Source organism: Mustela nivalis (genome assembly GCF_964662115.1).
Source record: "Mustela nivalis genome assembly, chromosome: 2".
In the NCBI taxonomy this organism is placed as follows: Eukaryota; Metazoa; Chordata; class Mammalia; order Carnivora; family Mustelidae; genus Mustela; species Mustela nivalis.
Genome location: NC_139021.1, coordinates 136,314,655 through 136,337,248, shown reverse-complemented (window position 1 = coordinate 136,337,248; position 22,594 = coordinate 136,314,655). Strand labels below are relative to the sequence as shown.

At 44.6% G+C, this 22,594-nt stretch overlaps 1 protein-coding gene and 1 pseudogene across 3 annotated transcripts in view; one reads left to right on the top strand and one right to left on the bottom strand.

Annotated features, from left to right (window-relative positions):
• LRMDA (leucine rich melanocyte differentiation associated) overlaps nt 1-22,594 on the bottom strand; it is a 1,045,704-nt gene that overhangs the window by 965,455 nt on the left and 57,655 nt on the right. The window lies entirely within an intron of this gene.
• On the top strand, nt 17,698-18,069 carry LOC309858748 (eukaryotic translation initiation factor 1 pseudogene; annotated as a pseudogene). Its single transcript has one exon. The product of its transcript is annotated as a eukaryotic translation initiation factor 1 pseudogene (transcript).

Sequence of the window (22,594 nt, the reverse complement as noted above, 5' to 3'; positions counted from 1 at the left end):
CACACATACCATTAAAATGATGTCTGGCCTAGACTGTCAGGAGCAAACATTAAACAGACCAGGATTAAAAAGCAGATCCCAAACAGCACTCCAGTCAAGTTTCCCTTCCACTCTGAAATTAGTTAGAGCTGACTAAGAAACTGGCGCTCGACTTTGAAGAAATATACAGCCCAAAAGGCTGCGAGTCAACTCAGACCTGAGGAGCTGATAGGTAGTGTCATGTTATGGCAAATCTGACTCTCCTGAGGTTGATTTATCACGCACTCTATGCAACAGAATGATTGCTAATGGTGGGACGGGGGAGGGGAGGAAAAAAAAACACCACCACCATCATTTGCCTCTTCTTGCAACCAAGGGCTTGCATCAAAAGGGCCAAGCCAGCTCCCCGAAGTGGGGCAGGAATGCTAATAAATTCACACCATTGAGCAAACATATTAACATTACCCCCACACAGGTTATTAAAGTAATTTTACAGATTCAGAAGAACCGAATAGGCAGCAGAAGAGACATTCATAATTCAAGAGCTCTAGACAGCGAAAGAGTTACGAACCCTATACGTTTTTAAAATGCTTCTGCATGTGTCACTTTGGCAAGGAAATCTCAACACAATTAAAACTATACTAGCACATCAATAGGGCTCAATTGAGAGCTGTGTACCTGCCTTTTACTAGGCCAGGGCTTTATAGATGCCTCAGGAAGAAAGGGGAAATGGGAAATTCACTGCTAATTAAAGGGAACCTTCTGTGCCTAAGGAAAAATGGTGGCATTGCTAAAATATATATAAAAGAAACATGTTTTCGAATCTCTGCCAAGGGTTTGGCTTTTTCACAGCCCCCAGAACTGTTCCATGTTTGTTTGGAAGTTACAGAGCCATTCTGTTTGTGATTAATAGTTTGCTTTCCAGTACAAATAAGTCATTAAAAAGGGTGGGGTGGGTGCAGAGAGAACTGACAGGGTAGGAACTGGCCCCGAAACAATGCAAGTAAGAAATTCTGACCACATTTTCCAACTTTTTCCCTCCCTTATTTACCCAAGTGGGGTCTGTGCTCTCCCCACTGGGTGACTTCAATATGACCTTGTGAGTGAAAACACTCCCTGGGACACATTCAAGGCCTTTCTCTTGTGCCTTGCTCCCAGGTGGACTCCAGGGTACCTGGGGAATTCCGTTAACTCATCATTCATTCAAGGCCCTGGAAAAGAATGGGACCAAAGTGACCACAGGGCAGGAAGAGGCAGCTTCAGCAGTGCTCCTGCTCTCACTGGGCTGACTTCCCATGGGCTACGCTGCCATTTTGGGACACTTTCCACCAGCCTCCTGTTTCCAAGCAGTGCTGACCTTGTTTTGTCGGTTATAGGCTGAGGGAGAACTGTGAAAATATAGCATTTACCCAGGGGGAGCAATTCCCTGCATGTCAGATGTCACCAGGAAAAGACAAAAACAAAAACAAAAACTCATGTCAGAACCCAAGACTTGTACACAGCTCAGCAAATCCTGAACTTTACAAGCTGAGCATCTGGGTTTGGGAAGCAAGGCAAAACCCACTCATATCCTTGAGCATGTGCACACCCAAGACATCCCACCTCTTGGTACAAAAGCCAGGAGAGAGATAACCAGAGGAAGGACAGCCAGCATCCAAGCTTCTCACACGAGAAACTTCCATCACCATCACCCCTGGCTCAGATTTCTGAAGCACTTCCACTATCAGTAAGGTAGAAACCTCCCCCACCCAACCAGATAATGGACAAAATCTCCACTTTCACACTCCAAGACATCAAGGCACCACAAGATCCATGCGGAGGGGAGAAGTGTAGCAAACAATCAGTGAAATGATTCCTAAAGGTCACTGGGCACCAGCCACAGGACCAACATGGTGCTGAGTCTTGTTAGGAACACCTGGGACTCTGAGCCTTGTTAGGAACACCTGGACTCTGAGGAGCATGGTTCATGTATCGATGGAACCTACAACCACCCAGCTTGGGGACATGATTGGCTCATCACCAAGGAGATGGGGATTTTTTGCTCTTTCCACAAGCCCCCGAGCTTCTGAAGGTCAGTGACTATGTCTCACTGATTTGGTATAAACCCTACCAAGAATGAAAGAAATCAGATATGAGTAAGAAAAAAATGATTATTTTTAATCAGACATAATACATGCAAAGGCAGAACTGTTAGTTGGTTTAGAAATCCCAGCTTTGCTGTGAATTCAGGCCCTTCTTCCAGCAAGCGGCTGAGAGAAACCAGACAGTGGGGCAGCAGGAAGCTACATCGACTTGTTCTCCTTCCTCTAAGTCCTTCTGGAATGCTTTCCTCTTCCTCACCCCACCTTCACAGTGCTGATGTCCATGCTATACTGAATGCCCGTGTGGGGGGCCCCTCAACCTGTCTATCATCAGAACAGTAAGGCAGGAGAACATCGGTGGTCGAGGGAATACTACTAGGCAATGAGCAAATGAAGATTTATTAAGCTAAATCTTCTCCTCTCCTACTTCTACTTGATTGCTGTCTACCCTAGAAATGGCTCTCAAAGGTTCCCAAGGTCACCCAAAGACCCAGCCCACTGGGGTTTTTGTTATTAGGGGAAAAAAAAAAAAAAAAGACTGAAAGTTTCTGTGTTTGTTATGCTAGGTACAACCCCAAGAGTGGCAGAAGGACAGAAGTTAGTCCCTCCCATAGTAGACTCTTCATCAACACTTAACGGACTGAAAGGAGACATTGAATAGTGACCTGGAAAGCAAAATAATTCAGCATGGGAGTTAAACAGAGAAGAGAGGCTATCGGTTTAAGAACAGCTGTCATTACACAATGCAGTGACAGGAGCCATGATGTTAGAATTCACCCAAAACAGCAGCTGGGGCTGGGACATCAGGGACAGCTTCATGCAGCTGGTAAGAATCAGCAGGTCCTTGAAGCACATGTCCGGGACAAGGGGGAGAGGGGGAGGCATTCCAGGTAGGAAGAATATGGGGGTCGGTGTGGGGGGTGCTCCAAGGGGTCACAGAGAAGAGTGGAGGGAGCTAACGTGGAATGGGGAAGAGACTGTAAAGATCCCAAGCAGAGCATGAAATGAACATCTAAAACTGAACTCCTGATCTTCTCCTACCAACTGGTCTTCTTCCAGTGCCTTCTATTTCAGTGACTTCACCATTATGGTAGGAAAGGCTGGTTGTCCCTTGATTATCTATAACTACACATGGCCTTGTGGCTAAGTTGTGGCCCATGGGATGTGAGCAGCTTCTGGGAGTTGACTCTGCAGGGAGGAGACACACTTGGATTGTGATAGAAGAGAGCATTCCATTTCCACCTTGTTTTGCCACTTGGGAGTCTTGTTAAAACACCCAAACCTGTATCAAAACTATAACCACCATTATTCAACTGGTTTCCAGGCGAGGCACTCACGTATCAGGGTGGACTGTGTCCTCTCCCCCTCATGATCCCTGTAACAGCTCACTCACCACGTTCTTCTGATGTCAATTATTACCTAATTTGCCCTCCTTATTCTACCTCCCCACAACAGCCAAGTACATGATCTACCCACACATACTTTCACTTTCTCTGAGCCAGTATCATAGAACCGTTCTTTCCCCGGACACCAATCTGATCATGCCCCCTGGTGAAAACTCCCAATGGTTTCCCATTGTTCTTAGGGTAACAGTAAAAATCTTCAGCACCTACTAGGAGGCTGAGCACAATCTGATCCTGATATGCCTCTTCTATAACACACTCCACCTCCCAACCTTCTTTTGCTGCCCCTAATAACTACTATGCTTTCATACCACACAGGGCATGTGTACACGATATTCCCGCTGTCTAGAATGCCTTTTCCTCCCCTTTCCTTATTTAGTCTTCCTCATCCTTCAGATCCTAACCTGAGCAACATTTGGTTGGGCAAGACTTACCTGACCTCCTTCCAGGTCAACTCCCCCCTATTACACCATGCACCAATACAGACACTTACGCACTAATATGTGCGGTCAGACCCATGAGGCTTTCTTAGAGTATTTCCCTTTATAATTAGCCAAGTATCTGGTATGCCTTATTTTCTATTCATGTAACAAAATACAGAGTGAATACTACATTTATCTGACGAGGGTCAGTCCACTGTTCCCTACCCAAGACCATGTGCTCAGTGAGGGTACAGACCACCGTATTACTGCTCACCAGTCAATCTCCGGCATCTAGCATGTTGCACAGCACAGATGCACTTACACGGATTATAATGTGAATGAGCTAATACAAAAATTAACCAATGGATGGCTCTAGTACCTTCCATGGTTTTTACTTCATTAATACCTCTCATCAATCTGGGACCTGACTCATCATATACCCTTGTGCTCCCAGATTGTTGATCTTTCCAAGCAAAGCCAAGGCTCTCAGAACCCAAGGGAAATATCCTCATCCTGCTGCCCTCCCTCCTTCAGCTTCTTCCCTGATAAAGACCATCTACTGTGAGAGGATGGCTCCTTGGGTACTCAATTCACAATGCAACTATTGTGCTATCAAAAAAAAAAAAGTGGATAACTGAATATCGCTGGTACTTAATGACACATTAGACAGCCGCCTTGATATAAACCAGAAGGTGGTTGATGCTCCAACACTGGTGCTAAACCCAGGTAACAGGAAGGTAGCACAAACCAAGAGTCACGGTTTAGAACACTGGTATTTCATTAACCAAAGAGGAAAGAGGCCAGATCCCTGCCCAGTTATAAAGCGGCACAACTGAATATCACAAGGACTATGGCAAGTTTCCCAGATGTCTGGGTCCACAGACCTAATGCCATCTACAACCCAAAAATAACAGAATTTTTTTCCCTTGAAATATCCACCGCCATTGCCACCACCCTGACCTCGAGTCCAATGCTCTCCTGCAGGAGAAGCTGTGACTTTCAAACTGCACACGGACGTGTTCTGGAAGAAGCCCAGGAAACCACCAGAAATGCAGCTGGCTTCGCCTTCAGATGCTAACTTGTTTTTGAAGAAGCCGGACACAACCGGGTGTGTATGAAAAAGAAAACGGGCTCTGAACTTAGAGTGGGTATCTTCGCCTCCAAAACCCACATTCCTGAGACAAAGGGGTTCCTTCCTGGCTTTTGTACGTCTACACGGTGACCATAAGAAAGCCTTTAGGGGCTCATGTACCATCTTGCCTTGCAACAGACAGACATTTCAGTGTTAGGGCCTCTCAGGTTACACTGGGGAAAGGCAGCAAGTGATGCAGATGAGCGCCCCCACGGATGGCAGGGTGGTGTGGGTACAGAAGCATCACAGGAAAGGGATGCTTGCCTCTGCTTGGGGACCGCAGGAGCAGAGAGAGAGAACAAGCACAAGTTGGAACAAGAAGGGAGAAAATATACCTGGTAGAGCTTGGAGGGGCCTCCAAACCCCTTGGAAGAAGCCCCAAAAGCAAACTTAGGTCCATGCTTGCACCTGCCTAAGGACTAGGGCCAACTGGGCCCTCAGGCCATGGAGGCCAGAAATCTATTATCCCCTGTTCTTTCCATAGAAACACTGTGGCTTGGCGAGGGCTCTGACCCCCCACATCCTGCAGATGAACAGACATGCAGAGCAACTGCCCCATGAACTGAAGTCAGAGTTGAAGGCTAAGGGAAAGATCTAACAAGCAAGAAGGCATAGAACTTGTTCTCTGGACCAAGAGGGTAAAGGAAAATCTCCTTCCAAACCATGCCCACCAACAGGAAATGGGGAAATGGACCCCCATCCATGCCCAGTGCTTCAGGGAAGAGGACACCACACCACTGTTCTGGTGTCGTCTTCTCAGCACACAGCTGGACTTCATTTCCTACTCTCCCTTCAAGAAGGTTGGGCCATGGAACTCATTCTTATCAGTGGAATGTGAAAGGAAGGGAGGTCTCACAACCCTGGAGCTGGGAGCTGTTAAGAGTTTGGTGTGTCCCCTCCATGTTCTCTCTCCTCATCCACTACAAAAAGTGAGAGGACTCCAGGAACAAAGCGAAGGGAAGACAATGAGGACAAAGAATCTTTGGGTCCCGGAAGGATATCAGGAAACAGCTCTCCCCTCCCACCTCGCTCCCTCTCCTATATACACCCTCTACCTTAGACCTGAGAGCAGTAAAAAGACTTCTCTCGTGTTGAACCATTAAGGTTTGGGGGGATAGCTTTAACAGCCATTTGTCTTCTCTGGCTAATAGACTAATTCAAACTTCATTGACATCTGGTTTGAACCTACATTGGTTATGTTTATTTGCATAGCTGACCCACCCTCCTGGTTATGCTGGGCTCTGTTTAATCTTAATATCTGGTTTGTATTCTCTCAGTTGGATCATTGAGTCTGGGATAAAAATTTTACCATGGAAAATCTTCAATATGGAAAAGCCACCAGCATATATTGACAAGCTGACCCCACTTCTGTGTCTATAAACAGGCGCACTCCCTCTCACTTTCAAGTTCTTTCTGGTCTCTCTTACAAGGACAGGACACACACATGGAGCCCACCACTTTTCCATATGTCTTAAGTCAGTTAGAGCTTTACAAATAAGAAAAAAAGAAAAAGATTTGAACACACATACACATATCTGGCAAATAAGGGAGCAAAAGACGTATTTTGCAAGGGGCTAAGCATGAATTCCAATCAATGGAAAACATGTTAGCCACTCTCTTGGTTGAGACTGCAAATTAAAAATGCTTGTTTCAAAGTAAAACATTGTATACAGTTTATTCAGGGTGCTTATCTATCATAGGATTAGAAAAGAGTGAATTAGACACTGACTTGTACTTGAGTAATAACGTAGAAAAGGAAAAGGCACTTTAAAAAGAAAAAAAAAGTCCAAAACTCCTGGAGAACCCCAGAAGGCATACTTGGCTTAGGTGAAGTCTATACATGAGTTTCTGGAGAGGTCATGAATAAGAGGCACCCGCGGGGGCAGAATCCATTTCTTGAAGCGGACAACACACTAGGAGATCTGACCACCTGCCTGGAAGACCAGTAGCAGGTAGCGTGCTCTCGTTCTGGCATTGGGGAAACCAATCCCAAATAACAGACAGACTCCCATTGCTAAATATTTACTGAGTATCTAGTAATACCACTTGAGAATCTGTGGGAGAAACTGAATGTGATGACTTCCAAGCTAAATGGACTCAGAGATCATCTGTCATTTCTCAGCAGTGAATCCTTGCTTCAACTCTCAACCGCAGTTTCTTCATCGGAAGCTAAGAGACGCGGAGCGCTCAGCAAACATGAAGTGAGCGCACGATTTATTTCAGCTGTCACCACAACAGTAACCGTCCTGAAGGGCCCAGCTGCATCTGAGTGCAGTGTTGGATGGAGGCATGGACGTCCCCAGGGCACCTCCGTGACTCCCACAAAGAGGGAGGGTCCATTGAGGGAGCCTCCAGCCTCCCAACCCATTCAGCAGAGGCTCCGTTTAGGGCCATTCTACACAGCGGAGTTCTACACAGTGGAGTTCTACACAATGTATCATTTAAAGAAAAGTGTCCCTTTGCTTAGCAGCAAAAGAAGTTTAAGATACACTACTTTAATCCCCTTCAGCCCACCCCAACCCCCCCCCCCACTTCTTTTTAACCACTGGGAAAACTGGAGATTGGAAAACAGAAGTTAGCATACGTGTTCTGACACCCAGTTATCTTTTTGATGACCAGGCTGGAGGCTGGGGGTGAATCGGGTTTCTCCTCCCAGCCAAGCTTGTGGCTCTAGTGTCCCGAGCTTAGCTCTGACTGAAGGTCATCTCCGGAAACTCTGCCACTGCAGAGAAGACAAAGTTCATACCCACTGCCTCTTCCTCTTGGGGTGCAAACATCCCCTCACCGCACATCAATTCGGAGCATCTCCCCTCCCTATTTGCGGTGTTAGACAGTGCTGTCTCCGTGCCAAGGGTGCTGCTCAGGCAAGCTCCAGACCTGAGTCATGGTACCAGGGTAATGATAGCCATGTTCATAATTTAATTACAATAGCAATAAATCAGCATTGGTTGAGCATCTACTTTTTTGCCAGGCAGTATGCTAAGCCCTTTACACCCCATATTTCATGTCAACTTCAGGACAATTCTGAAGCAAGCTGCTGTTATTAACTCCATTTTACAGAGAAGGAAATTAAGACCCACAGAGCAATAACTGGGCACGCTCACCCAGCTGGCAAGTTTGAAGCCTGAGTCTGCCCAGGCAGTCTGGCTTCCTTTCCCATCCTCTTCACCCAGTCCATGCACTCTTTCCCCTTCTCACACCCACATGGGCACTGAGAAAAAAAACACCATGGCCAGTCGAGGATAGCCGCATTTGAGGACAAGGTAAAAATGCTGGCAAGTTGGAAGGCATGTGGGGTAGGAACTACACCTCTCAAGCAAACTAGATGCGGAGCAAAATGGTCAGTGCTTCTGATCCATCCAGAAGACCCACCAGGGAGAGGAGACCTAAGGAAAGGTCTTGATTTCCTCGTCTGGGTCACCTCCATCACCTCCCTTCCTTCTAGCCTCCAGGGTTCCCATGTCCCACACAGTCCTGCTACACACAGCAACAGTAGGTGTTCAACTCTTTCCCTCCACCTGGCTGCTTTAGGAGGCAAACCCACAGCACTTCTTGGGGTTCAACTTCCCCAAACCAACCCAATCCCCTCTCGCACTTCTGGAAGAATTCATAGAAGGTCACACCCCTGCTAATAATTTGCCGACTTACCCCATCATCCCTCCCGTTTTAATTTCCCCCATTACTCCTGGATCAGTTTCCTCACCCTGTGCTAATCCCTCGCCCTCTCCAATGTTTATACCCTTCAGATGTTTGCAGGCTATTATCATGGACCCACTTAGTCAAGCAGCACACATTAAGTTCTTTTCATCTTTCCTCATAAATCAATCCCTTAATCCCTCCAAGCCCTTTAATCGCGCTAGCTGCTCCTCTCTGAACTCCGTCCAGTTTCTCCAAGTCTCTGATAATGTTGTGACACGAGGCTGGATGCAAGGCTCCAGCTGCTGACTCTCCAAGCTCCCTGAGTGTCCAGGAGCCCCGTGCATGCACACCGCTCCATCTGGGAGGATGGAGACCTTAGCTCACCACGCCTAGCACCCTTCCTGCATCCCTCTCATTGTGAAGGGACTGTAGCTATCCAGAGAGATGCAGAGAGCTCTCAAGCATTTTGGCGCCATGCAGAATTTAAAGGCGGGGCGGGGGGGGGGGGGGGGAACCTGCAGGAAGTTTTATAGCCCCGTAAGATTTTCACTAGCTATTCCCACACACTCCCTAAAAATAGATAATGCCTTTGAAATCAAGGAGGATTTCAGGACCCAGGAAAAGGCCCTTTTGGAGCCCCAGGCCATAAGCAAATTACAACCAAAAGGAGATGCCACCAAGCATCCACCAGAATAGCTGTAATCAAACAGACTGACACCACCAAATGCTGGCAAGGCTGTGGAACAACCAGGACCCATATACACTACTGGTGGAAGTGAAAATGGAGCAACCACTTTGGGGAAAGGTCTGGCAATTTCTTTTGAAATGAAACTTACACGTATCTTGGGTCCCTATAGTTCTACTCCCATGTACTCAAGAAAAATGAAAATATAAGTACACACAAAGGACACAAAGGATTGTATGCAAATATCCATAGCAGCTTAGTAGCTAAAACCAGAGGAGAGCTGTGCCTACATTCTGCATAAAATGGACACACTACAGTCTATGCATACATTGGAAGACCACTCAACAATGAGAAACAAACCAGTGATGTAAACAATAAGGATGGCTCTCATACATGCTGTGCTAATTAGAGATTCACACAAAACATACTATAGGATTCCAGTTATATGAAGTCCTAAAATGGCCACAACAAGCTATGACAAAAACATATGAGTGGTTACCTCTGGGGCAGAAGAACCAGGAAAAACTGGGAAGGGTCATCAGGATACTTTCTGGGAGGCAAGTCAAGTTTTCCATTTTGGTAGGAGTTTGAATCACAGAGATGCATGCATTATTCAAAACTCACAGAAATGGTACATTTAGGGTTCATCAATTTCTCAAAAGAAAAAAATAAGTTAATACTGAACTCTAGTAAATGTCAATTTACATTGAAATGCACCAAAAAAATATGATGGATTGATGGATGGATAGAGGTAGGATAAAGCAAGCATAGTGAAACAGTAATGGAAGAACCTGGACCCCACCTTGAGGTCAGATATACGCAAGTTCACTATACAATTCTTTTCACTCCATACAATTGAAACTTCTCTTCATAAAAATCAGAGGAGGAAAAAAAAAAATACCTTGACTCTTTCCCTTCTTGTAGACCTTGTAGACTTCTTGTAGAAGTCTTGTAGATTTCTTGTAGACCTTGAAGCCATGAATGCCTCACTGATGTGCAACAGAACTTTTATCTTTCAGGCACTATCTCAACCACTGGCTTCTCATTCTAGGTATGGCCTCCTCACCACACCCCACCCATATATACATCCTCCATTCCCTTCTCCTCCCCATCATTTTAGTATCTGCATGTATCAATAAAAAAATGTATCAGTGGGGTGCCTGGGTGGCTCAGTGGGTTAAGCCTCTGCCTTTGGCTCAGGTCATGATCTCAGGGTCCTGGGATCAAGCCCCGCATCCAGCTCTCTGATCAGCAGGGAGCCTGCTTCCCCCACTTCTCTCTCTCTGCCTGCCTCTCTGCCTACTTGTGATATCCATCAAATAAATAAATAAAATCTTTAAAAAGATTTTTTAAAAATATATATATATCTATAGTTCAGGGATCCCTAATACAGGTTTCCTGAGGGGCGGTATGAGGAGGAGGTCAGGAAGGGTGAGGTCCACAGATCACTTGCAATTTTATGAAAAATTCTACACACATGTGTACATGCATTTCCCTGAAAAGAGAATCCATAGCTCTCATCATATTCTCATTGAAGTCTGTGGCTCAGGAAGGCTCAAAGCACAACTGGAAAACTTCAACTGTACTTCTGAAAGTGTGCTAAGGGCAGGTAATGTTTCCAATTTAGAAATCACCTGCATTTTGGAACACCTGTGTTTTTCATTATCAAAGTGCCCTTTCCTTGTATACTCCTCTCATGTAAAGAGGAAAGGATGCTGCATGGAGGTAGTCCTGTGAGAGCCTATGCCCCTGAACATCTCCAGCCACATAGAGTAAAATTAGGGTTAGTCAATGTAACATTCAATGGTTGCATATATTGTTCAATTAAAAAAAAAAAACTTTGATCATAAAAGTATTAAGCATTTGGCAGATGAATTGCATAAGAAAGAAATTACCTTTTACTGAGGACCTACTATGTGCCAGACACTTTACGTATGTTCTCTCACTAAATTTCATTCCCCATTGACTTGTATGCATTTCATTAGGCCTATTTCATGTGGAAAAAAAAAGGGGGGGGGGGAACTAGGTCTAAAATTTTCCCTGCAAAGTCATACAGCAAAAGAATTTGAACCCAGAGCTCCAGGGCTCCAAAGTCCAGTCCTTCAAAGGTTCTCCAAGCAAGAACTTCAGCTACTATACTCATAGCTCCTAGAACTTGGTATATTCCTCTGTATTTCAAATACTCTGTCCCACAGGCTTTAAAAACTCTGAAAAATTATCCAGAAATGCAAGCATTCCAGAATGCAAAACCTACCACCCAGACTATGATCTGTCTTCAGAAGTGGCCTAACTCCTTCATCACATTACATGTCCCCATTCCTGGTCTGGAAGACTCCAAACTGCTGAAGGACAAAGCACTGATGGGCTGGGGTATAAGGGACACAGCAGTGCCGTCTCCGTCATCAGCTCACCTCACAGCACCTTCGTGCTCAGTGGAGAAAGGCTATCTTCCAGGGGCTTGAGGACCACCATCAGCCTCACCATCTGGGTTTGCAATAGCTGAGGCTAAACAGAGCCAGCTTACCCCGAGGAATCACCTTCATCTTCTGTCTGAGAATTCTTTCAAGCAGTCTCTTCATGGAAAGGAGAATGTAGGACACTGGTCTTGACTTCCATATTCTGGGGATTTCTATGCGGTAGGGGGCACTTCATTCCACAAGCCACAGGACTCTAGACCTCAACAGGGTTGCCCTCTGGCCCAGATGCCTGCAGGTCTGGGGAAGAATGGCAACTGTGATGCTCGGAAGGGTTAAAACAAAAAGGGGGGGGCAGCTCGGAGGCATCCAAGAACCACTCTGGCAACTCTCTGGTCCCCTCTTCTCCTTGATGTTTCAGCTGAATAAAAAATGTTAGGATAAATAAAGACTCAGCACTCAAGAAAAGTCCTTCTCCATCCCTGAAGTCCTAATATTGACAGTTTCAGCATAAAACAATCAAAAGATACCTTGGAAGGGAAAAGAAGTCAAAAAAGGCCAGTCTGGAGTGTGTATGGAACTGGGGAGAGGCACTCTAACTCCAGCAAAGAGGATGGTTAGTAGAGTGCAGTTTGGGGCAAGGGGTGCAGGTAGAGACAGATGAATGAATCGCTACCTTGTATGGCAGAGTTGACAGGGGGCCTAGCCCAATATCCATTCTCTCTTCTCCCCCAGGAACAGAATCTCAAATTTTAGCGGGGCACATTGCCACCCAGCCAAAAGACTATAATTCTCAGCCTCCCTTGATGCTAGGTAGGACTTTACAGCTAGATGGCTGCATGGAACTTCTAAAGTCCATTCCAAAGAGGAAGGAGGCAATGTCCCCCTTTGTCTGTCCTCTTGCTGCTGGGTTGGTATGTGGAGGTGTATCTGATGTCTGGACTATGTCCACCTTAAACCATGAAGTCCAGCCCAAGAAAACAAACACTTAAGACAGCAGAAAGATGGAAGGAGCCTGAACCACTGTAAATACCCTGAAGCCACCATATCAGCCCTAGGTTATCAGCCTCTACAATGAGAGAGAGAAAAATAAGTTGAACCTTATGGAACATGCAGGTAATTGGGATTATCTATCACATGCAACTGAACCTACTAACTCATATTGGTGGCTACATAAATCTCTAAAAAGTTGTTTTAGTACCACACCCTAATCACAGCTCTGATCTCTACCTAGCCCCTCCTCCCCTGGATTAGGAAGGGGCCACAGTAGTGAGAAGTAGCCTCCGTACCTCTTCACTTCGGAAAAGCTACAAGCGAAAGACCACCCTTCTGAAGCTACTAAATCAAATCCATCAGTTCAAGCAAGACCATTCAGGGCATTGATACCTTACGGGAGAGGGTGAGGCACATATGAGTTCATCATTAGGTCTCGGAAACCCCAGCTCACAGCAAGTAAACTCTAAAATGCTTACTTCCCCTTAAGAAAAATTTAAAGGGAAAGATATAGTCTATAGCCATGTGAATTTCAAATAGGTCTACCAGGGAGTCTCAAGACCAGAAGCTACATAAGGAGACAGTGGGGAGTAAGAATAAGAAATAGTGACTGATCTTTCCAGGTGCTCTTCTCCCCTTGGTTTTGACCAATACTAAAATTTCTGAGATGCGACCTGCACCCATGGGGATGTTTTATGACATATGTAACTCCAAGGCAAGCAGCTGGGAAGAGGAGGCTACAGTTCTAGGAGGTGCTAGAGTTCAGGCAGATGACTCCCCCAGGAGAATGGACTGAGTATTTTCCATTACATCTCTGGCAGTGGAAGCTTCCTCGGTAGCCTCTTCAAAGGAGTGGCTTCACAGCATGCCCACCTCAGCTGCATTTCCAGTCCAGGGTCCTAAGAGGACACCCCTCTAACACACAAGGGATTCTCAAGGGCTCCCTTGGCTTCCCACTTGCCATCTAACCATTTTGATTTCATAGGTTCAACAGACACATCCACACCCCAACCTTGGGACTCCACAGTCCTCGCTTCACTCCCCAAACCTCTTGGCAGAAATTTACCCCAAAGGTCCAGAATTTAAAGTTTTCCACTCACTTCCCAACTCGGGAGGATACATTCTCTACTTTGGATGAAATGGGAAAGGAAAGTCATCTTTTAGGATCTCGGAGGTTGGATTTTGGTGAGAAAGTTTTAAATTGCTGTCCATTATTAATGTTAAACTCACAGCAGTCAGCCCTGAGATCCGCAATTATAACAATTCATAAAAACAGCCCCTTTGTTAGTTGCACTTGAAGAGCTTTTGAAATATAATTGCAACGTGGTGCAAAGTAAAATAAAAATTCAGATTTTCTTTTACCGAGGCCATGAACAATACTGTCCTTTTTACAGCAGCGGAAAGCCTCAAGACATCCGTTATATTCCTTCAATGAGCTTTGTTCAATAAATGCTAAGCCTTGAAGCTTTTAAATGTATTAAAGTGATTATGATATCATCACTCCAAAGGCACTTCAATAGAACATTAAGACAGAAACAATTTTCTTCCACACAAACGGCGTAACAGTAACAAAAAGTTGATTAAATGCACATTGTATCAAAAATATTTTCAGTATTTATAGACATATGTAGATAACATTAACTGTAACCCACACCATGGGCAGGGCGGAGAAGAGTAAATAATAAAACCACTGGCGGGGGAAGGGAGCAAATTTTAATAATAAATCTTCAAAACTTAGGAAAGAAACTGTAGCTTGACTGTGACTTTGCTTTTGGATTTACAGGCAAAGTCACACTACATAAAGGAGAATAAGTCTCAGAATTCATACGAAAGGGGAACAAGTCCCTGTTTGCTATTCTAATAAGCCCAAATACGTTCCGCACTCACAGAGGCCATACTTCCATAAATGCCCCCATGTGACTGGCAGGAAAGGCAAGTTTATTTACTTGCTACGTCACCTAACACACTGCCAGCAGGTGAGGACTCCGCAAGGGGCAGATGCCTAACGTGTCCAACCAGGAGGGTGGAGAGGGTAGGAAGGAGGCCAAGAGGTGGGTTCAGAGCGAAACGGGCAAGATGTAAGATCCCCTTTGTTGCGGGCCCATTACAGAATGCTCTTAGCACAGATAAGGGGATTATGAATTCACATGTGAATTTATCCCCTATTAAACTTTCAGCAAAAGGGTCAGTTGGCTGGAATAGCAAAGCCAAGGCACCATGGTCACATGCCAAGGTAGCAACTACTTGTAGGCTCTCCTGACACATGAAAGTTTAAAAAAAAAAAAAAAAAAAGAGCGAGAGAGAGAAAGACGTTTTAGCCCTTTGAGTGCATACAGATTAGCGTTTCCAGCTGTGGGTTCAGTTCTGTGTCCTGCTTTTTTGTTCAACTTTATCTTGAAAGCATGTTCCCAAGCCATTTAAAACCTGATGTATTCTTTCTAATGGGTGTACCATAGGGTGTTTGGTGGTTATTTTTTCTAGTAGCTACTTATGTTGTAAGGATATCTATCCTATGCTTATCATATTTTGTTCAGTTTTTTACCATCAGAGTTGTTTTTGCCTCGTAAGTTTGTTTATGGGATGGGTGTTTTTAAAAGAAGCTGAAGGACTCTAACATCTTAAAATCAAGGAGAAAAGTATTCTAAGGAACCAAGGGTGGGAGGTGGGAGGTAGGGGTGGGGAGGGAGTCTGCCAGGAAGAAGAAAAACTCTGAAACCAGTTAAACCAAATCCCTACACATAACCCAGTACCCTTCAATTTGTCTTGCCCCCTAGGCCAAAGGAAGAGCATGTTTCTCACTGGAAAACACTCTATAAAGAATGCGAACTCCACAAGAAAAGCCACAGACAAGGCCTTTTATTACCCAACTTGGGGCCCTTGTGATTTTCTTTATGGGGATAGTATCCTTGTCCATCACTTCAAGCATTGCTCCCTAGTCCTGGCAGATTCTTAAACCAGCCCAGAGAAAGGAAAACATAACAAAGGGCCAAGAAAAATGGAAAATAAAGACCATACAGTGGGTGACAAGTTCCCCCACTCAAGCAACTAACCAGTGCCGTGGGCCAGAATTGATTTTCTATACGACATCAGAAAGGATTACCTCTCCCCTACATTCCTGCCCAGGGGGATGGAATAGAAATCATAATTAATTCAGGCAAATTCAATTCTGTGAGTCCAAGTGACAAATACTTTCCTTACAATATGAAGCACAGTCTCAAAACATCTTTTCTAAGATCGGTGGGAGCACGAGCAACACATTCAGCGCAATAAGGCACGAAGCTGCACAGTAAAACATGTGCGACCCAATAATAATTTTTCCAAGTAAGGAAAGAATATTCTTTTAAAAATAAATAAATAAATTCAAACTTCAAAGAATATGCATTCCCATTAATAACGTTGACTCTCCTTCCCTCCTGGTGATATGGGGGGGGGGGGGAGGGGAGTGGAGGTCAATTTCATTCCTTGACTATCTTGGTCCATGAAGTCAACAAAAATATTCTGTGTGTTAGAGGGAAATGTATTATTGTGCTCCTGATGCAAGGAATGAGATGGGAGAGGTTGCTTCCATAGCCAATGTGACCTAAACCCCCAAGAATCTAAAAATACTATTGCAGTCAATTACAAATCAGCCACATCATCAGAAGACACTTAGCGACACCCTCATTTCCAAACAGATAGTCACATCACAATTACTTTTTCCACTTGAGTTTTGTTTTCTTTTGTTTTTGTAGCTTCAGAGTTTATGCCATCCAATGGCAGGGTTATAGAGAGAAGAGAACACTGAATCAAGAGACAGGCATCCCTGGGGTGCCTGGGTGGCTCAGTCCTTAAGCCTCTGCCTTCAGCTCAGGTTATGATCCCAGGGTCCTGGGATCAAGCCCCACACTGGGATCCCTGCTCTGTGGGAAGCCTGCTCCTCCCTCTCCCACTCCCCCTGCTTGTGTTCCATCTCTCACTGTCTTTCTCTGTCAAATAAATAAATAAAATCTTAAGAAAAAAAAAAAAGAGGCAGGCATCCCAACATCTACTACCAACTCTGGCACCAAATGATCAGAGGACTTAGGCCAACTAACACTTCCCTGGAGGCCCTAAGGCTCCTTTTCTCTAAATCAAAATGGTTCACTTACAGGTGTCCATATGTTCTTTCAATCATAATATTCTACAACTTTGGGATTATTTTCCTCTTCCTAAAGAAATTATGCTTAGAATTACATCTACATGAGTTTCTATTCCTTGACCCTAAGAGCTGGGCAGGAGAAGGCATTGAGTAAAAAAGAGGACATTCTGGAATTCACAGAGGGTCATCCCCAAAGTAGAAAATCAGAAATTGACTAGATGTGTGTATCATACAGATGCATACACAAGCATGCATCTTCTTGGCCAAAACACTTCTCAATCATTACATACTTGTTAACATTTATTAAGTGCCCATTAGACAATGCTTCTGTTTAGCTAACTGCATGCGATCAGAAAATGTGGTCAGAGCATGGTTGATGACACGCACAGTCTTTGGCATCAGATGACTGATGCATACTCTCCCTCTTCAGGAAAACCAATATAACCTCTCTGAGCCAGTTTCCTCAGCTAGAACATGGGAAAGAATATGTTGCTCATGGGATTCTTGTGAGACTCAAGACAATCCACATAAAGCAGACAGTAATTCCTATCATCACTATTATTTACCACTACTATTTCTATTAATATCCCATTAGGTTGCCATAAAAGTTTAAGAACATACATTAAGAAATTAGCCAAATAAATAAATTAATTAATTTAAAAAAAAAAAAACTTAGCGGCCCCAGTCAGTGAGCTACCGCCAAGGACTCAGCAGCCTCCTACTTGAGCCCCTCGCTTTCCAACACTCCATCCTCTCCCCACTCCAGCCCCCCCACCTTCTCCCACCACCGACTTCCGCAGGCCATTTCCACGGAGGAAAAGAAATATATCATATGTCTGCTAGCCAGAAACTCCAATCTTTCGACCCCTTTGCTGATGCAAGTAAGGGTGACCATCTGCTTCCTACTGGCACTGAGGATTACACCCATATAACAATTCAAGAGAGAAACAGCAGGAAGACCCTTACCACTGTCCAAGGGATCACTGATGATTACGATAAAAAGAAACTATTGAAGATGTTTAAGAAGAAATTTGCCTGCCATGGTGCTGTAATTGAGCTTCTAGAATATGGAGAAGTAATTCAGCTACAGGGTGACCAGCACAAGAACACATGCCAATTCCTGGTAGAGACTGGAATGGCTCAAGATGACCAGCTGAACGGAGTTTCATGGGCTTTAAGTGCTTTAGGCTTCACTGAAGCTTAAGTGAGGATTTCCTTGCAATGAGTACAATTTCCCTTCTGTCCCTTGTCACAAATTTAAAAAATCTCACAGCTTGTATAATGTAACCATTTGGGGTCCGCTTTTAATTTGGACTAGTGTAATTCCTTCATGCAATAAATGGAAAAGAGCCATGCTGTCTAGTCTTGAAGTCCCTCATTTAAACAGAGGTCAAGCAGCAGGCGCCTGGCAGTGTCTGGCCTGAAACCAAGCAGGAACGTGAGGTTTCGGTCCAGCCCAGGGCCCCAAGATCACAGTAAGCTATGTCTGGCCAGAAGATCCTCAGCTCTCCCTCTTCAGAGTTCCCTGCCCTAAGAGAATGCCACCACCTGAACAGCCCATGGCGAAGCTGAGAGGACAAGACGGGGTCAGACAGCGACCGCAGCTGTGCTGCTACAGGGAGTCAGTGGTAGTCAAAGATCAATCCCTGGTGTCTCCAACCTGTCCAGGTGGGCAGAACTTAGAGCGGCTACCTTCCCTCTAGTGAGCCATGACAGGACATCTCCCTTGCCACCAAGGTCTTTTTGACCTAATGTGTCCTAGCTAATCAATGTCCAAACACCAGAATGCGAGGCCAACCTTCTGAGTTAAACTTTTGACAAGGGAACAAACTTCAGACTGATGTGTCAGTCATGTAGCTAGCTGCAGAGCTTGTGACTTACTAGCGACAGCTGCCCAATGCCATTTGAAGTAACTCACTGGTTTCTGGCTTATTTTTTTCCTTTAGTTTTAATGTTATGTAATGTATTTAAACGCTTATTTAAATAAAACTTGTTTTCAGGGGAAAAAAAAGAATTTAACACCAGTACCTGGTACACAGTAAAATCTAAGAAAGGTTGCCCGTACTCTAATCTATTAGGCTCATCTACATAGTATTATGTTATCAGATACACTTATAGCATTTCTCTTTAGTCCAATACCCTTGTTTTCCCCTCAAAGACAATTTCCAATGGAATAGTTCTAGCACTGAGGCCCCTGCAGACACAAAACACAAATCCCCATCAAACTAATGCTTCTTGGTGGTAATAGGCTTGGTGAGAAGAACCAAGCAGTACAGACTGACTTATGTTCCTCCTCTGAAAAGTGAGAAGGCCACAACCAATGAGCTCAGTTACCCATCTAACTCTGGCTTTGCACAACCCTACCAGTCAATCATTCCCAAGGGTGGGCGGCACCCACAGCCCAGCATCGTCTCCCCTGCAAGTCTGGGTGATGACACCAGTAACCAACCTGAAATTCAAAGAAATAGCTTCCATATACACCTGCAAGAACTTGTGGGAGATCATTACCAAAACTGGAGCTGAATCCATTTTCTGGGCTTGGCCAAATTTTGTTCATATTAAACAACGGATGGAGGTTTCTGGGCATCAACTCACAGATGTAAGGGTTTCTCTGCTACGTCTTTAGTTTCCACATAGAACAATATTCAGTAACAATCATTTGATTTCAGTCCTCTACTAATGAAATTCCTTGTTTGTTTTTCCTAAAAGTTCAAAGGGACTGGCATAGAAAGTTCTACCACGATGGGTGACTGCTGCGAATTAAGATGTCCTAACCATTTACCCCATGTTTGAGGCAGTTCAATAAGCAGGTTCTTCCACATTAAACAAGTAAGCATGACTTGTCCCTCTGGCTCTAACTCGTGTAATTTATCTTTCTGGGAAAGGTGCACAAGACCTCAGAAAGTCATTTTCTCAGAACTGAGAAAATACAGGACCATAGTCACAGTCTGCTAATTTCTGCTGGTTTCTAAGAGGGTAAAGAAAAATGTACATCATGAGTTAAGGGGGTTCCAGGTCTTTCAATGGAATAAATTACCATGCCCCCAGGTAACAAGGCAGATGGCAATTCATCATCTCCAGTGGGTGCCCCACTTTCCGGTAGACCCCCCAGCCCACAGTTCTGCTGCTTCCTGAAGGGCATTGCTGCTGACTCTGGACCTTTACATAGAAGCATATTCTAGAACCATGGAGACAATGGCAAGATACTGGCCATCTCACGCCTGCCACTTGCTTACTCAGTGCCTGACAAGTGAGTCTCAATAAATAAATAAATAAATAAATAAATAAATAAATAAATAAATAAATAAATAAATCAACGGGCAAGAGAGGAGAAATGAAGATGACACCAATGCTAACTTTTTATCCCCATTATTCAGTTACTTTATTAGAGTTTTCCTAACTCCTCCGCACAAAGGGAAGGATAAGCTATAGAAAACTAAGTGGCTTTGTCATCAAAAGCCTTCTCCACACAGGCACACAAACACCTGTCAGTGCACAAGATGCCTCTTTATCAAGTCTTCATACCTACCAGGAGCCAAGTACACTCCGAGATTTCAGACTATTTTCTTCCAATGTTTTGAAGTCCCTTTCAGTTCACATGAAGGCTAACGATTTCAAAAAGGTGGGGAAAGGAAAGAGTTCCTTAAAAAAACAAACAAACAAAAAAACCCACAAGAAAGAAAAAGGAAAAGATACTGTGCCATGATTATGAAGTCCTAAAAGCCTTTTAGCTGACAGCATAGGCTTTGTTGAATAGCCTCGAAGAACCCCCACCGAAAGACACAAGACAGCAATAAAATAAAGGCAGAGCATCCACAGGTTAGCAACCCCCGCCTCCCAAATTCAGATCACTGATTTTAGAGCAAAAGTCTGATTTCTGCCCCAACGGCCCTTTGGAACACCAAAGGTCCAGTGCAGCATTAGACAGACAAGTGCAACAAACTGATCCATCATTTTCTGCCAACAGAGATATTAGTTGGAACCAAAGCTCTCAGCACAAACCTGCAGTTCAAACCAGAACTTCAAAAATAGCCCAAGTGCCTCCAAGCCTCCAAGTGTCCCACACCCCAAGTCTGTCCATCCACTCACGATGCTCTGTCCTCAGTTTCTACACTGAGCGATGACTGCCAAGCTAACCAAGTCTGCTTTTCCAAGAGCCTGCCCCAGTCAGCAGAGTTCAGACCGCTCACAGACACTTAGCACTCGGGCGTTCAGAGCACTCACATGGGACAGCCCTGGCTTACGGAGCGCTGGGGTCAGAGCTACAAAAAACCTACCCGTTATCATTTCAGCAGCCAGTGCACTTCCTGCCATTCTGCCCTGACCAGCTATAAGTAAACAGAGTGAGGGCTGAGAAGAAGAAACCACAGCCAAGATTACACTGAATTAAGTTCACACGTCTCCCACACATCCCAACAGGAAAGCACGATTTCAATAGCATGTGCGGTATTTGGCTTGGGTGTGTGAAAGACCAGCTTCTGAGTGATGGAGCACTCACCCCGACTTCAGACATACCTTTTCTCTTAAACTATTACACTTGGAGAGCTTCAAGCTCCTGCTCCAGACCCATCCATCTAACAACAGAAAGCACTTCTCAAGCTCCTTTCTGACACAAGCCCATCATTCACCATTTGCTGGTATGCACGGTTTTTGCTGACAAAGCTCCATTACTAGAAAAAGCTCAGTAAGTAAAGCTGATTTGAAATAACTATATATTATAGGGAGGCTGGGTGAAGAAAGCTGATTTGGAGTCTAGAAAATCATCATATAAAGAGGCTCTAGAAAGAACTGCTTAATTATTTAAATACTTTCACTTCCTACAGACCATACATCATTTGATTTATCATCAGTGCTCAATATTTGGTAATTTACTGGGGTCATCTGACAAAACAACTCCAGATTGCAAGTACATATCAGACACTGTAATTCTTCAGTTGAAATGTCTACATATCCCTGATTAATGTTCAAATACTAAGCTAATGCAATCAGACTGAGGCGTGTGCCAATTCCAGCTCTCCAGTGAAGACGCAAAGCTGAGAGCATGCCAGGAGGGCACCCGAAGAGCCCGCTGCCCTGTGTTGTCCTCCGTTGTTGCAAGGTAGACTTATAACATGGTGGGATGGCCCCAGCAAAGATGCCTGTCTGTAAGTCAGTTGAACAGAGATCACTAGTCCCATGTGACTCACTGCCTGATTCAACTGCTATAGCAAGTCAGGAGACCAAGACCTTGGGAGGAGGGTATGCACCTTCTCCCCACATGGCAGGTTCATCCTGAGCCCAGCTCTGTTCATGCTGTGCCACACCCAAAATGCATCATTACAGACTCTCCACCTCCTACTTGCTCTTCGAGATCCATGCCCTGCATAAAGCTTTTCTTCCTTAGCCCAGCTCAAAATGCTCCCTCCAGTCTTTCAATGCTTACTTACCAGTGTTTTGTTTTGTTTTGTTTTTTGGAGTCAAATTGTCTCCTCAATAAATTCAAGGTAGAATCTACATCTTCTCGTTATCCTCTGGAGTTCTTAGCGGGATCATGAATAAATGCAGCTTTAAGTTTCAGGCCATGACAAGTCACATGGGTCAAAAATAAGGAATACAAGAAGCCTATATCAATTCATAAAGAAATCCAATCAACCGGGGTGCATGGGTGGCTCAGTGGGTTAAAGCCTCTGCCTTTGGCTCAGGACATGATCTCAGGGTCCTGGGATCAAGCCCTGCATCTGGTTCTCTGC